We start from the raw sequence: 16,386 nt of genomic DNA, 5'->3' as shown, positions 1-16,386 counted from the left end.
TTTCCACATTTAGTTACGTTACAGGCTTATTTTAAAATTGATTAAGTTCTATTTTTCCTAATCAATCTGCACACAATACCCCATAATGACAAAGCAAAAAACGTTTTTTTAGAAATGTTTGCAAATGTATTAAAAAAAAAAAACTGAAATATCACATTTACATAAGTATTCAGACCATTTGCTCATTACTTGGTTGAAGCACTTTTGGCAGTGATTACAGCCTCAAGCCTTCTTGGGTATGATGCTACAAGCTTGGCACATCTGTATATGGGGAGTTTTTAACATTCTCTGCTGATCCTCTCAAGCTCTGTCAGGTTGGATGGGGAGTGTCGCTGTACATCTATTTCCAGGTCTCTCCAGAGATGTTCGATCTGGTTCAAGGCCGAGCTATGGCTGTGGCCACTCAAGGACATTCAGAGACTTGTCCCGAAGCCACTCCTGCGTTGTCTTGGCTGTGTGCTTAGGATCGTTGTCCTGTTGGACGGAGAACCTTCGCACCAGTCTGAGGTCCTAACCTGCTCCAGAGCGCTTTTCATCAAGGATCGCTCTGTACTTTGCTCCATTCATCTTTCCCTCGATCCTGACTGGTCTCCCAGTCCCTGCCACTGACAAACACTTTTGTATAATCAGAGCAAACAACAAATATACACAAATAAGATAGTGAATGTCCTTGGCTGCTATTGCAAGTTAGCTAGCCAACTAACGTTAGCCAGTAACATTAACGAGCTAACTACAAGCCAAAAAGGCAGTAACATTAGCAGTATGGACAAATCAAGATCCACTGGCACAACTCAATGTTGACAATATCTAACACATTCTTCCACAAAGCACAGCCAGCTAGCTATCTAAGTGAAGTTCACAGTCAACACCAAACTTTGGGAAACTGCCACACTGCTTATATATGATAGATGCAATGGGCATTACTCATCTAATGTTAATATTAGCTAATGTTACTCCATACACTAGTCAACCTGGCTTGCTTAGCAATGTAGCTAGCTAACGTTACAGCCCTTACCTTATGCATTGATTCAGAACACTCCCTCCTCTGTCAATGTCATTTTCTTCCTGTCAATATAATCAACATTTCTGCTTTTTTGAGGGTCAAGGACCTCCCGCCTGCTGTGTACCGGAGTCCTCCTATCTAGAACCCAGTGTCCTTCGTCAATGCCTGCTGAACACCTGCCCTCACCATCGTTAACAGACTTGCGGGAACAAGGGCAAAGAACACTACTGCTATTGTAAGCTTGAAATGTTGTGCTGCTTTTTTATGGACTTGGCCAAAGCTTTTGATACGGTATACCGTTCCATTCTTGTGGGCCTGGGTCTTTGGCCTGGTTTGCTAACTACCCCTCTCAAAGAGTGCAGTGTATAAAGTCAGAACATCTGCTGTCTCAGACACTGCCTGTCACCAAGGGATTACCCCAAGGCTCAATCCTAGGCCCCACGCTCTTCTCAATTTACATCAACAACATAGCTCAGGCAGTAGGACGCTCTCTCATCCATTTATATGCAGATGATGCAGTCTTATACTCAGCTGGCCCCTCTCTTGATTCTGTGTTAAACGCTCTACAACAAAGCTTTCTTAGTGTCCAACAATATTTCTCTGCCCTTAACCTTGATCTTAACACCTCCAAAACAAAGGTCATGTGGTTTGGTAAGAAGAATGCCCATCTCCCCACCGGTGTGATTACTACCTCTGAGGGTTTAGAGCTTGAAGTAGTCACGTCATACAAGTACTTGGGAGTATGGCTAGACGGTACACTGTCCTTTTCTCAGCACATATCAAATCTGCCGGGGTAAAGTTAAATCTAGACTCGGTTTCCTCTATTGCAGGTATTCCGCGCAATGCCGTTGGGGGTACGTCAAATTAAAATGTGATTCATATTTTCAAACAGAAAATATTTTTTTGTAACTTTCACACATTAACAAGTCCAATACAGCAAATGAAAGATAAACATCTTGTTAAGGAGAAGTATATCTTTAATTCTGTGAATATTACTTGTATCTTTTATCAATGTTTATTATGAGTATTTCTGGGATTTCTGTGGCTATCTGCAAAAACACCGGATGTTTTGGAATCAAAACATTACAGCACGTAACGCGCCAATGTAAACTGAGGTTTTTGGATATAAATATGCACATTATCGAACAAAACATACATGTATTGTGTAACATGAATTCCTATGAGTGTCAGCTGATGAAGATCATCAAAGGATAGTGATTCATTTTATCTATATTTCTGATTTATATGATCTTTGGCTGGAAAAATGGCTGTGTGTTTTTTTGACTTGGCTCGGACCTAACATGTTGTGCTTTCGCTGTAAAGCCTTTTTGAAATCGGACACGATGGGTAGATTAACATAAATCTTTAATAATGTTCCAACCGGAGATTTCCTTTGTCTTCAGAAATGCAATGGAACGCAAGCTTACTCTCTCATATGAACGCGCATGGTCAGCTCGTGGTACTCTGGGAGAGACCTTACTCAATCCCCTCTCATTCGCCCCCACTTCACAGTAGAAGCCTCAAACAAGGTTCTAAAGACTGTTGACACTCTAGTGGAAGCCTTAGGAAGTGCAACATGACCCCATTTCCACTGTCTCTTGGATATGCAAAGAGTTGAAAAACTACAAACCCCAGATTTCCCACTTCCTGGTTGGATTCTTTCTCAGGTTTTTGCCCGCCATATGATTTCTGTTATACTCACAGACATCATTCAAACAGTTTTAGAAACTTCAGAGTGTTTTCTATCCAGATCTAATCTAATAATATGCATATCCTAGGATCTGGGCCTGAGTAGCAGGCAGTTTACTCTGGGCACGCTTTTCATCCGGATGTGAAAATACTGCCCCCTACCCAAGAGAGGTTAATGCAACCGCTGTGTCAGATTTCAAAAAAGCTTTACGGAAAAAGCACACCATGCAATGATCTGAGTACAGCGTTAAGCCACAAAAACAAGCCATACAGATACCTGCCATGTTGTGGAGTCAGTAAAAGTCAGAAATAGCATTATAAATATTCACTTACCTTTGATCATCTTCATCAGAATGCACTCTCAGGAATCCCAGTTCCACCAAAAAATGACTGATATGTTCCATAAAGGTCATCTTTATGTCCAAATACCTCCTTTTTGTTAGCACGTTTAGTTCAAAAAGTTCCGTTACAGTTCGTAGAAACATGTCAAACGATGTATAAAATAAATCTTTAGGATGTTTTTATCATAAATCTTCAATAATGTTTCAACCGGACAATTCCTTTGTCTTTAGAAATTAAAAGGAACGCAACTCGCTCTCACGGCCGCGCACCTGACTTAGCTTATGACATTCTGCCAGACCTCTTAGTCAAACAGCTCTTATTCTCTCCCCCTTCACAGTAGAAGCCTGAAACAAGGTTCTAAAGACTGTTGACATCCAGTGGAAGCCTTAGGAAGTGCAATATGACCCCATAGACACTGTATATTCGACAGGCAATGACTTAAAAACTACAAACCTCAGATTTCCCAATCCTGGTTGGATTTTTTCTCAGGTTTTCGCCATAGGAGTTCTGTTATACTCACAGACATCATTCAAACAGTTTTAGAAACCTCAGTGTTTTCTATCCAAATCTACTAATATGCATACCTTAGCTTCTGGGCCTGAGTTGCAGGCAGTTTACTCTGGGCACGCTTTTCATCCGAATGTGAAAATGCTGCCCCCTATCCCAAACAGGTTTTAAAACTCGTTTTTCAACCACTCCACAAATTTCTTGTTAATAAATTATAGTTCTGGCAAGTCGGTTAGGACATCTACTTTGTGCATGACACAAGTCATTTTTCCAACAATTGTTTACAGACAGATTATTTCACAGTATCACAATTCCAGTAGTTCAGAAGTTTACATACGCTAAGTTGACTGTGCCTTTAAACAGCTGGGAAAATTCCAGAAAATGATGCCATGTCTTTAGAAGCTTCTGATAGGCTAATTGTCATCCTTTGAGTCAATTGGAGGTGTCCCTGTGGATGTATTTCAAGGCCAATCTTCAAACTCAGTGCCTCTTTGCTTGATATCATGGGAAATCAAAATAAATCAATTGTAGACCTTCACAAGTCTGGTTCATCCTTGGGAGCAATTTCTAAATGCCTGAGGGTACCACGTTCATCTGTACAAACAATAGTACGCAAAAACTTGTAAAAGTCAAGCAGACACAACAGATTATCAACATCAATTTGTTGGGATATTAGAGTTAACGTGGATCCAGGTCTTCACCGGTGTAATGAATGAGACACCAAAATATTCTGGACATTCCTAACAAAACACCTATTTTCCAGCTCTTTGGCTGTTGTTGCATCGAATGTGCTATCACAACAGCTGTTCGTCACTTGACTGTCATTCACCAAATTCCTTCCTGGATCAGATAATGAAAATATCACAACATAACTAATCAGCTGGACACCAAACGTGCATCCAACAAGAATTATTCATAATTGTTGAATCACCAAGTTAATGACATTATCAGTTTTGGTTTTAAGGATCAAGGTAAGGTGACTATTTGGTTAAAAGCATTCAATTTTGCAATGCATACATTATTTTGGATTTAAAGATCCTTTGGAAAGTATTCAGACCCCTTGACTTTTTCCACATTTTGTTACGTTACAGCCTTATTCTAAAATGTATTGAATATTTGTATTTCTTATCAATCTCCACACAATACCCCATAATGACAAAGCAAAAACAGGTTTTTAGAAATGTTTGCAATTATTTATTTTTTAAAACAACTGAAATACCTTGTTTACATAAGAATTCAGACCCTTTGCTATGACATTCAAAATTGAGCTCAGGTGCATCTGTTTCCATTGATCACCTTGAGATGTTTCTACGACTTGATATGAGTCCACCTGTGGTAAATTCAATTGATTTGACATGATTTGGAAAGGCAAACTCCGGTGTATATAAGGTCCCACAGTTGAAAGTGCATGTCGAAGCAAAAACCAAGCCATGATGTCGAAGGTATTGACCGTAGAGCTCCGAGACAGGATTGTGTCGAGGCACAGATCTGGTTAAGGGTACCAAACTATTTCTGCAGTATTGAAGGTCCCCAAGAACACAGTGGCCTCCATCATTCTTAAATGGAAGAAGTTTCCTAGAGCTGGCCGCTCGGCCAACTGAGCTATCGGGGGAGAAGGGCCTTGGTCAGGGAGGTGACCAAGAAACTGATGGTCACTCTGACAGAGCTCCAGAGTTCCTCTATGGAGATGGGAGAACCTTCCAGAAGGACAACCATCTCTGCAGCACTCCACCAATCAGGCCTGTATGGTATAGTGGCCAGACGGAAGCCACTCCTCAGTAAAGGCACATGATAGCCCACTTGGAGTTTGCCAAAAGCCACCTAAAGGAATCTCAGATCATGAGAAACAAGATTCTCTGGTCTGATGTAACCAAGACTGAACTATTTGGGCTAAATGCCAAGCGTCCCGTCTGGAGGAAACCTGGCACCATTCCTACTATGAAGCATATTGGTGGCAGCATCATGCTGTAGGGATATTTTTCAGCGGCAGGGACTGGGAGACTAGTCAGGATCGAGGGAAAGATGAACGGTGCAAATTATAGAGAGATCCTTGATGAAAACCTGCTCCAGAGCGCTCAGGACCTCAGACTGGGGCAAAGGTTCACCTTTCAACAGGACAACGTCCCAAACCACTCAGCCATTACAATGCTGGATTGGCTTCGGGACAAGTCTCTGAATGGCCCAGCCAGAGCCCGGACTTGAACCCGATCTCTGGAGAGACCTACAAATAGCTATCCAGTGACTCTCCTCATCCAACCTGATAGAGCGTGAGGGGATCTGCAGAGTAGAATGGGAGAAACTCCCCATATACAGGTGTGCCAAGCTTGTAGCATCATACCCAAGAAGACTTGAGGCTGCAATTGTTGCCAAAGGTGCTTCAACAAAGTACTGAGTAAAAGGTCTGAATACTTATGTAAATGTGATATTTCAGTTGTTTACATTTGCTAAAATAAAAAATAAAACTGTTTTTGCTTTGTCATTATTTTGATCGTGTGTAGATCCATTTTAGAATAAGGTTGTAATGCAACAACATTTGGAAAAGTGAAGGGGTCTGAATACTTTCCGAATGCACTGTATATATTTTTTCTCAATGACATAAAAAGGTTTAAGGAAATACTGGCAGGCACCACATTACTACAAGACAAAACAGCTTGCTCAATCAAGAATGATGATCTTGTAAGTATAAAAGCATAAAAGTATAAAAGTTTTTTTTTCATATAAATAAATAAAGCTTGAAAAGGTAGTGGAATAGGATGGAATTGGATTAGTGTGGTGTGTGTGAAGAATCCAATACTTTAACTTGTTTGCGGTACAAATCACATTATTGTGGGAGCATCTCCTCTAAGAGTATGAATCAGGCTGTTTGAGAAGTTGTGAATCCTGTGCAACCTGCATACACATTGTTTGAAGTAATAGACCAACATAGCTACTGTATTAGGACAAACACGCACGCATCCACACACACACACACACACACACACACACACACACACACACACACACACACACACACACACACACACACACACACACACACACACACACACACACACACACACACACACACACACACACACACACACACACACACAGAACAAGTCCAACCCAGGTGCATAAGTGAAAGTACACATAGACACTGCGCACATTAACTCATTGGATCCAGACTATTCAAACTTTGCTGAAATCAATAAATGAAGAAACTCACACAAACTCGTACAGAGTCTTAGAGAAATATTCCTTCCTTCTATATATATGATTAATATGGTAACTATGGTTTCATACTGACTGTGCAGAGACAGAGCATTGAGCAATATAACTCAGCCAGTTAGTGGTGGAGAGGTAGAGAGCAAGGAAAGAATAATAGCTGTCAATCATCATGTGAGACGTTTGTGACACAAAGGACACATGGAGACAGACAGACAGACTGACACATAGACAGAGAACCATAGCCTGTTATTTGAGGAGATTTGGAGAGCAATAGGAGAGAATAATATAATGATAACACCAGTCTGTCTGTCAACATCCACTACTAGCTCTCACAGTCTCACGTCAGAATTAGACGTTCATCCATGTTTCTCAAACAACACATTTCAAAGTTCTCCCAAACGTCAAATTTCAAAGTCTTTATGGTTAAGTTTAGGCATGAACTTCACATTTTTAGGTTAGTCATTAACTCCGAATGGTTAAGGTAAGGGTTAAGGTTTGGGATGCTTAATAAAAAAAATATATAAAAAACATACGTTACATCGCTGGATACAAACTTGCAACCTTTGGAATCAAAGGCAGATGCTTGCACCCTAGCAAAACCAAAACCTACTTGAAGGTAAACGCTCTCACTTTTGCCCCTAGTCTCTGTTTCCACATAATAATAACAATAGTAATAATAAAACCTATAAAACTTAACATAAAAATGAAGGAGGGCACCACTAATCTGAAATATTAGCACAAGGTGTTATTCTATGTTATTCTATATGTATGGGCAAGACTATAGAGCCTATAGAGACTATAGCATTTATGACTATATAAACTATTGAGACTACATGCTGAGGGACTATAGATGCTGTAGGGACTATAGATGCTCAGGGACTGTAGAGACTATGGCAACTGTAGAGACTATATAGGAAACGTTGAAGATACATACAGTACCTGTCAAAAGTTTGGACACAACTACTCATTCCAGGGATTTTCTTTATTTTTACTATTTTCTCCATTGTAGAATAATAGTGAAGACATCAAAACTATGAAATAACGGAGACTGGTGTAAATCTATCTTTTGGTCTGATGAGTCCAAATTTGAGATTCTTGGTTCCAACCTCTGTGTCTCAAAGAGACACAGAGTACGTGAACGGCTGATCTCCACATGTGTAGTTTCCACTGTGAAACATGGGGGAGGAGGTGTGATGGTGTTGGGGTGCTTTGCTAGTAACACGGTCGGCGATTGTTTTTTAATTCAAGGCACACTTAACCAGCATGGCTACCACAGCATTCTGCAGCGATACGCCATCCCATCTGGTTTGCACTTAGTGGGACTATAATTTGTATTTCAACAGGACAATGACCCAACACACCTCCAGGCTTTATAAGGGCTATAACAGGAAGCTCCCGCGCTCAGGTCTGTTCAACGCTGGTCTGACCAATCTGATTTCACGCTTCAAGATTGCTTCGATCACGTGGATTGGGATATGTTCCGCATTGCGTCAAACAACAACATTGACGAATACGCTGATTTGGTGAGCGAGTTTATTAGCAATTGCATCGGCGATGTCGTACCCACAACAACTATTAAAACATTCCCAAACCAGAAATCGTGGATTGATGGCAGCATTCGCGTGAAACTGAAAGCGTGAACCACTGCTTTTAACCAGGGCAAGGTGACCGGAAACATGACCGAATACAAACAGTGTAGCTATTCCCTCCGCAAGGCAATCAAACAAGCTAAGCGTCAGTATAGAGACAAAGTAGAGTCGCAATTCAACGGCTCAGACACAAGAGGTATGTGGCAGGGTCTACAGTCAATCACGGATTACAAAAAGAAAACCAGCCCCGTCGCAGACCAGGATGTCTTGCTCCCAGACAGACTAAACAATTTCCTTGCTCGCTTTGAGGACAATACAGTGCCACTGACACGGCCCGCTACCAAAACCTGCGGACTCTCCTTCATTGCAGCCGACGCAAGTAAAACATTTAAACGTGTTAACCCTCGCAAGGCTGCAGGCCCAGACGGCATCCCCAGCCGCATCCTCAGAGCATGCGCAGACCAGCTGGCTGGTGTGTTTAAGGACATATTCAAACAATCCTTATCCCAGTCTGCTGTTCCCACATGCTTCAACAGGGCCACCATTGTTCCTGTTCCCAAGAAAGCTAAGGTAACTGAGCTAAACGACTATCGCCCTGTAGCACTCACTTCCGTCATCATGAAGTGCTTTGAGAGACTAGTCAAGGACCATATCACCTCCACCCTACCTGACACCCTAGACTCACTCCAATTTGCTTACCGCCCCAATAGGTCCACAGACGACGCATTCGCAACCACACTGCACACTGCCCTAACCCATCTGGACAAGAGCAACACCTATGTGAGAATGCTGTTCATCGATTACAGCTCAGCATTTAACACCATAGTACCCTCCAAACTCGTCATCAAGCTCGAGACCCTGGGTCTCGACCCCGCCCTGTGCAACTGGGTACTGGACTTCCTGACGGGCCACCCCCAGGTGGTGAGGGGAGGTAACATCTCCACCCCGCTGATCCTCAACACTGGGGCCCCACAAGGGTGCGTTCTGAGCCCTCTCCTGCACGCCTCCAACTCAATCATCAAGTTTGCAGACGACACTACAGTGGTAGGCTTGATTACCAACAACGACGAGACGGCCTACAGGGAGGAGGTGAGGGCCCTCGGAGTGGGGTGTCAGGAAAATAACCTCACACTCAACGTCAACAAAACAAAGGAGATGATTGTGGACTTCAGGAAACAGCGGAGGGAGCACCCCCCTATCCACATCGACGGGACAGTAGTGGAGAGGGTAGAAAGTTTTAAGTTCCTCGGCGTACACATCACGGACAAACTGAATTGGTCCACCCACACAGACAGCGTGGTGAAGAAGGCGCAGCAGCGCCTCTTCAACCTCAGGAGGATGAAGAAATTCGGCTTGTCACCAAAAGCACTCACAAATGTTACAGTTGCACAATCGAGAGCATCCTGTTGGGTTGTATCACCGCCTGGTACGGCAACTGCTCCGCCCACAACCGTAAGGCTCTCCAGAGGGTAGTGAGGTCTGCACAACGCATCACCGGGGGCAAACTACCTGCCCTCCAGGACACCTACACCACCCGATGTCACAGGAAGGCCATAAAGATCATCAAGGACAAAAACCACCCGAGCCACTGCCTGTTCACCCCACTATCATCCAGAAGGCGAGGTCAGTACAGGTGCATCAAAGCAGGGACCGAGAGACTGAAAAACAACTTCTATCTCAAGGCTATCAGACCGTTAAACAGCCACCGCTAACATTGAGTGGCTGCTGCCAACATACTGACTCAACTCCAGCCACTTCAATAATGGAAAAATTGATGTAAAAAATGTATCACTAGCCACTTTAAACAATGCCACTTAATATAATGTTTACATACCCTACATTACTCATCTCATATGTATATACTGTACTCTATACCATCTACTGCATCTTGCCTATGCCATTCTGTACAATCACTCATTCATATATTTGTATGTACATATTCTTCATCCCTTTACACTTGTGTGTATAAGGTAGTTGTTGTGAAATTGTTAGGTTAGATTACTCATTGGTTATTACTGCATTGTAGCAAGCATTTTGCTACACTAGCATTAACATCTCCTAACCATGTGTATGTGACCAATACAATTTGATTTGATTTTAATTTGATCAAGAAGGAGAGTGATGAAGTGCTGCAACAGATGATCTGGCCTCCACAATCACCCGACCTCAACCCAATTGAGATTGTTTGGGATGAGTTGGACCACGGAGTGAAGGAAAAGCAGCCAACAAGTGTTCAGCATATGTGGGAACTCCTTCAAGACTTCACCTGGAATTAAAGTATTCCAGGTGAAGCAGGTTGAGAGAATGCCAAGAGTGTGCAAAGCTGTCATCAAGGCAAAAGTTGGCTACTTTGAAGAATCTAAAATCTAAAATATATTTTGATTTGTTTAACACTTTTTTGGTTACTACATGATTCCATATGTGTTATTTCATAGTTTTGATGTCTTCAAATCAAATCAAAATCAAATCAAATCAAATTTTATTAGTCACATACACATGGTTAGCAGATGTTAATGCGAGTGTAGCGAAATGCTTGTGCTTCTAGTTCCGACAATGCAGTAATAACCAACAGTAATCTAACCTAACAATTCCACACTACTACCTTACACACACACACAAGTGTAAAGGGATAAAGAATATGTACATAAAGATATATGGATGAGTGGTGGTACAGAACGGCATGGCAGATGCAGTAGATGGTATAGAGTACGGTATATACATATGAGATGAGTACTCTCCTACTCTTCACTATTATGGCAACTGTAGAGACTATAGAGGAAATGTTGAAGATACATACAGTACCAGTCAAAAGTTTGGACACACCTACTCATTCCAGGATTTTTCTTAATTTTTTACTAGAAAATAGTACAAATAAAGAAAAATCCTGGAATGAGTAGGTGTGTCCAAACTTTTGACTGGTACTTGCTTAATTAATTAGAAGTAATATTACGGTGTTCTTTACCATGAAAAACCAAAAACCCTCTGGGTTTCTGTTAGAATGGAACGGAAAATACTGCGTTGTACAATGTGATTCCATATGTGTTATTTCATTTCAGACATTACGCAACACTAGTGAGACTCATTTCACCTATGGTAGGCCTACAGTATATCGATTTTTTTTTTTTTTTAAATGACGCGACTCTGCCAATAATTACATTTAGAGGATTGGAGGACTCTCTATGGGGCATTTTCTCAGATATCCTCACAGATCCTAAGGGGCTTTCATATAATTCTAAATGAATTAATAATAATAATTGCTTTGTTTAAAAAGTAATAATATTTTGGAGATTTTGTTTTCATTTAACCTAGAGTGAGCGAGAAAAGGGCAATTCTACAACGTGGGGTGAGATATTCTCACTAATTTGTAAGTAAAGCCAGTACAACATGACGTCAGGCTACAGGATTAGAGGATTCTAAATTGTTTGCATTCATTAGACATTGTTCAACACTAGTGAGACTCATTTCGCCTATGGTAGGCCTACAGTATATGGAAAAATATATTTTCGTGGACGTGACTCTCTGCCAATAATTACATTTAGAGGATTGGAGGACTCTAAATTAATATATAATATAAGGGGCATTTTCAGTTTTGATATTCTCACAGAACCCAAGGGGCTTTTATATAATTCTAAATTCATTAATAAAAGTAATCACTTTGTTTAAAAAGTAACAATATTTTGGAGATTTCGTTTTCATTTAACCTAAAGTGAGCGAGAATAAGGCAAAAAAGCAGACATCTGTCACGCTCTGACCTTAGATATTTATGTTTTCTTTATATTTTGGTTAGGTCAGGGTGTGACGAGGGTGGGTACGCTAGTTTTTGTATTGTCTAAGGGTTTTGTATTGTCTAGGGTTTTTGTAAGTCTAGGGTATGTAGGTCTAGGTGATGTGTAGGTTTATGGTGGCCTGATATGGTTCCCAATCAGAGGCAGCTGTTTATCGTTGTCTCTGATTGAGGATCATATTTAGGTAGCCATTTTACCTTTTGTGTTCGTGGGTTCTTGTCTATGTGTAGTTGCCTGTCAGCACTTTGTATAGCTTCACGGTTCATTTTGTTCGTTTTGTTCGGTGTTCATTCTTATAATAAAGAAGAATGTACGCATACCACGCTGCGCCTTGGTCTCCTCCTTTTGACGGCCGTGACAACATCACTTGCTTATATTCAGTCAAGACATCTCAAGAATATCATGACATATTTGAACAATTAATTCATTATGGATCCATAACTAAATAAACATTAGCATTTTGGAAGTGTATTTTTATCATTATTTTATTAACGAAAGCATAAAGATTCTGATGAAGAAATACAGTACTGTACCGTATATGCTTTTAAATATATGGATAATAAAGCATTTAAAGCATTTTGAAGATACAGTATAAGCCACCTGCATTTGTTTTTTAGGCTACTGTGCAGTCTGACAAGTAAACATAGCATACAGTACATACTGTAGTAAACATGGGAAAGTGCCTAATTTCTTACTTAAGGGAGAGCAGGCCGTGTCCAGACTTTCTCGGAGACCTCAAGTACTCTTTAACTCTGTCTTTAATGCTTTTTCGGGAGGCATCAGTCATGGACGGAAACTTCTGAGACACAGTATTAATGATGAAAATGCGGAGGGTTACTGGTAAGCCACATGTGTCTCGGGATCATCCCAGTTTGTAATCTGTGCCCACTCATGGTATCTCTCTTCGGTTACACATCCTTGAAATAGCAGAACAGCATAACGGTCCAGGCGGCCCTTGCTGTGCCTGGTGAGCAGTTGGTCAAGTTCTGTTGTCAGAAGAGGAATGGAAATGTCAGTGTGAACCGACAACCTGACGAACCTGCCACATATGTTGACTCTGCCTGTTGGAGGTGGAGTTCCAGAGCTCACAGGTGTGCCTGTCATGGATTGTGACTCCATCTCCTTCCTCTCCCTTTTCAATGCGTCATTCTCTACCTGACTCTCCACCAATGCCGCCTGACTCTCCGCTAATGAGGAGAGACTCTCCACCAATACCGCCTGGCTCTGGACCAATGCATCAGCTGTCGCCCGTATCTCTTCCCTCAGAGAATGTTTCTCTTTCTGATGGTCTGCCTTCAATGACTCGATCTCAGTCTTCAAAGTTTGAATCTCACCCATGAGCACCTTCATCAGATGAGCAGAATGGTACCGCCCAGAGCCCCCATCGATTACAGTGGCCTATGATAGAAACGGTAGATCAATTAAGAATTAAAAGTGACTCCAACACACAAATGCTGCGTACACATTTTAAGAATCTAGCTTAACTAACCGCTTTCTTGGCAACAATGCGTTTTTTCAGTGCGGCCCGTTGTCCAGCTCTTTGTTCCCTGATCACCACGGATGGTTATCGGCATGGTTGTAAGCTCTGCAAAAACATATTCACGTTTTTAGTACACAATTATCGATTGTATTATACAGTATGCTACACATTGATAGGCAATATACCTTCTCTTTTTTTATAAAATGCTCTGAAACCAAAGTATCTTTAGTTTTGGTGATCCTCTCAGCTCCGGCTCATTTTCAAGTCCTCTGGTGATTACAGTCCTAACCCTGGAACGGGTAGCACCATAGAAAGAAGCTGGTTTGATGAAAACTATGTCCATTTTGTCTGTTCTCTTTGGTCGCGATGTGAATTTATTTTCGTTTTTGAATGTGTTAAGGGTGGAGTTTTGGGTGGGGTGGGGAAAGGCGTGACTTTCAGGTTACAATAGGCTATACGTATACAGCAGATTGCCGAATGTTCTCACTTTGATTACATTGTAGCACCATTGCTTCAATATATCCACATAAATTTTGTGAAATGCACCAGTCCCTCCTGCAGCAAAGCACCTCCAAAACATGATGCTGCCCACCCCCGTGTGTCACGGTTGGGATGGTGTTCTTCGACTTGCAAGCCTCACCCTTTTTCCTCCAAACAAAACGATGGTAATTATGTCCAAACAGTTATATTTTTGTTTCATCAGACCAGAGGACATTTCTCCAAAAAGAAATGTCTCGAGGAGACAGAACGCGTCTCCTTCCTGAGCGGTATGACGGCTGCGTGGTCCCATGATGTTTAGAAATGCATACTATTGTTTGTACAGATGAACGTGGTACCTTCAGGCGTTTGGAAATTGCTCCCAAGGATGAACCAGAATTGAGGTCTACAATTTTTTTCTGAGGTCCTGGCTCTTTTGATTTCCCCATGATGTCAAGCAAAGAGGCACTTAGTTTGAAGGTAGGCCTTGAAATACATCCACAGGTACACCTCCAATTGACTCAAATTATGTCAATTAGCCTATCAGAAGCTTCTAAAGCCTGACATCATTTTCTGGAATTTTCCAAGCTGTTTAGAGGCACAGTCAACTTAGTGTATATAAACTTCTGCCCCACTGGAATTGTGATACAGTGAATTATTAGTGAAATAATCTGTCTGTAAACAATTGTTGGAAAAATGACTTTGTCATGCACAAAGTAGATGTCCTAACCGACTTGCCAAAACTATAGTTTGTTAAACAAGAAATGTATGAAGTGGTTGAAAAACAAGTTTTCATGACTCCAACCTAAGTGTATGTAAACTTCTGACTTCAACTGTATATTTATATATATATATATATGTCTATATATTTATTTGGATATATATTGATATATATATTTTTTTTAATTATCAGAACAATTACCTTGTCTGTTTGCTTGTTATGTACTGTTTTGTAGTTTCGACCCAAATGATTCGTCTGACAAACAAAGAACTTTGTGTCCTGCAGGCCCAGGCATTGATCAAAGCTGGCGAGACATTCCAAAATGTAATCTTGACATACGAAACAACCGTGGCCCAATTTGCTAAAAATTGCTACAAAAACAGGAAGAAGATCAAACAAGCCGAGTCCCAAGCATCCACTCAAACTCCATGTGTTGGGGGCAATTTCTCGCCAGGGACCAGGCCCATATTCGATTTTTGATGGTAAGTTTGGCTATTTACAAAGCTAAAGGTACATAAAATATAGTAGCCTACACCTCATGGACTGTTATGTGTTCCACAATAATTCACTCTGTCCTCCTTTTTCAGGTATTATGGCTCGGGGTTTCTGAAGAAATCATCAAGAGATATGCTGGACCCTATGTCAGACAGGTGTTTCTGGGAACACATTGTTTCTTTCAAGGTAGGATTATAGCAATATCTTGTTACTTTTAATAAACTATTTACATGTTTATTTCTATTATTGTACCTAATTTTGGCTGTCAGGCTAAATGTCTTTTTTTCTTCTCCAAATGCAGACAATGACCCAAAACACAATGCCGCCCGGGTTTGCATTGCAAATGAGGACATAAACTGGGTCAAGACGCCAGCAGAGTAAGTAGACCTTTATGTAGTAAAATATAAGTAAATAAATAAAAGACCTACAACACCTTGGGTAGGCCTACAGTATATCTAAAAATATTTTTTTCATCTCTACATGTAGGTCTCCTGATTTAAACCCGATCGAACTTGTTTGGCATCAACTGGAAACATCAATCCATAACTCTGCCAAGCCGACAAGCAAAGATGAACTGTTCAAGGCCATCAAGATGTTTCAGCTAGAGAAATTGACGATACAACACTACAACAAATACATTGATCATCTCATTAGGGTTTTACCTGTGGTCGTGGAGCTGGGTGGAAGTGCGACTAAAATGTAGTTTATATAAACATCCGCATTTGAATGTCTTATTTCTCATTATTTTATTAGCAAAAGCATAAAGATGTTGATGACGAAATACTGTACTGCTGCTTTGAGTTAGAAATGTAACACTTTAGAGTATTTAAGCATCATACATTGTAAGTTGGGGGATTTTCACAAAAGTAGCCGGGTTATAAAAAGTCTATTGTCTTGCTAATAGGAAACATTTGCATGATGGGATACACCTGTAACAGTTGTGAAAAACAAATGTTTGAAAACCTGTTTTCAAAATGCCTCCTGTTGTCCATTACTACTGTAAATAAAAACACAGCATCTTATATATATATATATATATATATACATAAGAATTCTGAACATTAACCGTGTGTAGGTAGATACGTGTGTAG

The 16,386-nt window shown here is 40.9% G+C and overlaps 1 long non-coding RNA gene across 1 annotated transcript; it reads left to right on the top strand.

The window, feature by feature from the left end:
* Positions 1-636: 636 nt before the first annotated feature.
* LOC139577839 (uncharacterized) lies at positions 637-16,300 on the top strand. Its single transcript, XR_011675430.1, has 5 exons — positions 637-1,238; positions 15,086-15,282; positions 15,388-15,481; positions 15,597-15,672; positions 15,782-16,300. It is a non-coding gene; the product is annotated as an uncharacterized lncRNA (long non-coding RNA).
* Positions 16,301-16,386: the final 86 nt, after the last annotated feature.

Source organism: Salvelinus alpinus, chromosome 6 (assembly GCF_045679555.1).
Source record: "Salvelinus alpinus chromosome 6, SLU_Salpinus.1, whole genome shotgun sequence".
Classification (NCBI taxonomy): Eukaryota; Metazoa; Chordata; class Actinopteri; order Salmoniformes; family Salmonidae; genus Salvelinus; species Salvelinus alpinus.
This window is presented reverse-complemented; position numbering and strand designations above follow the sequence as displayed.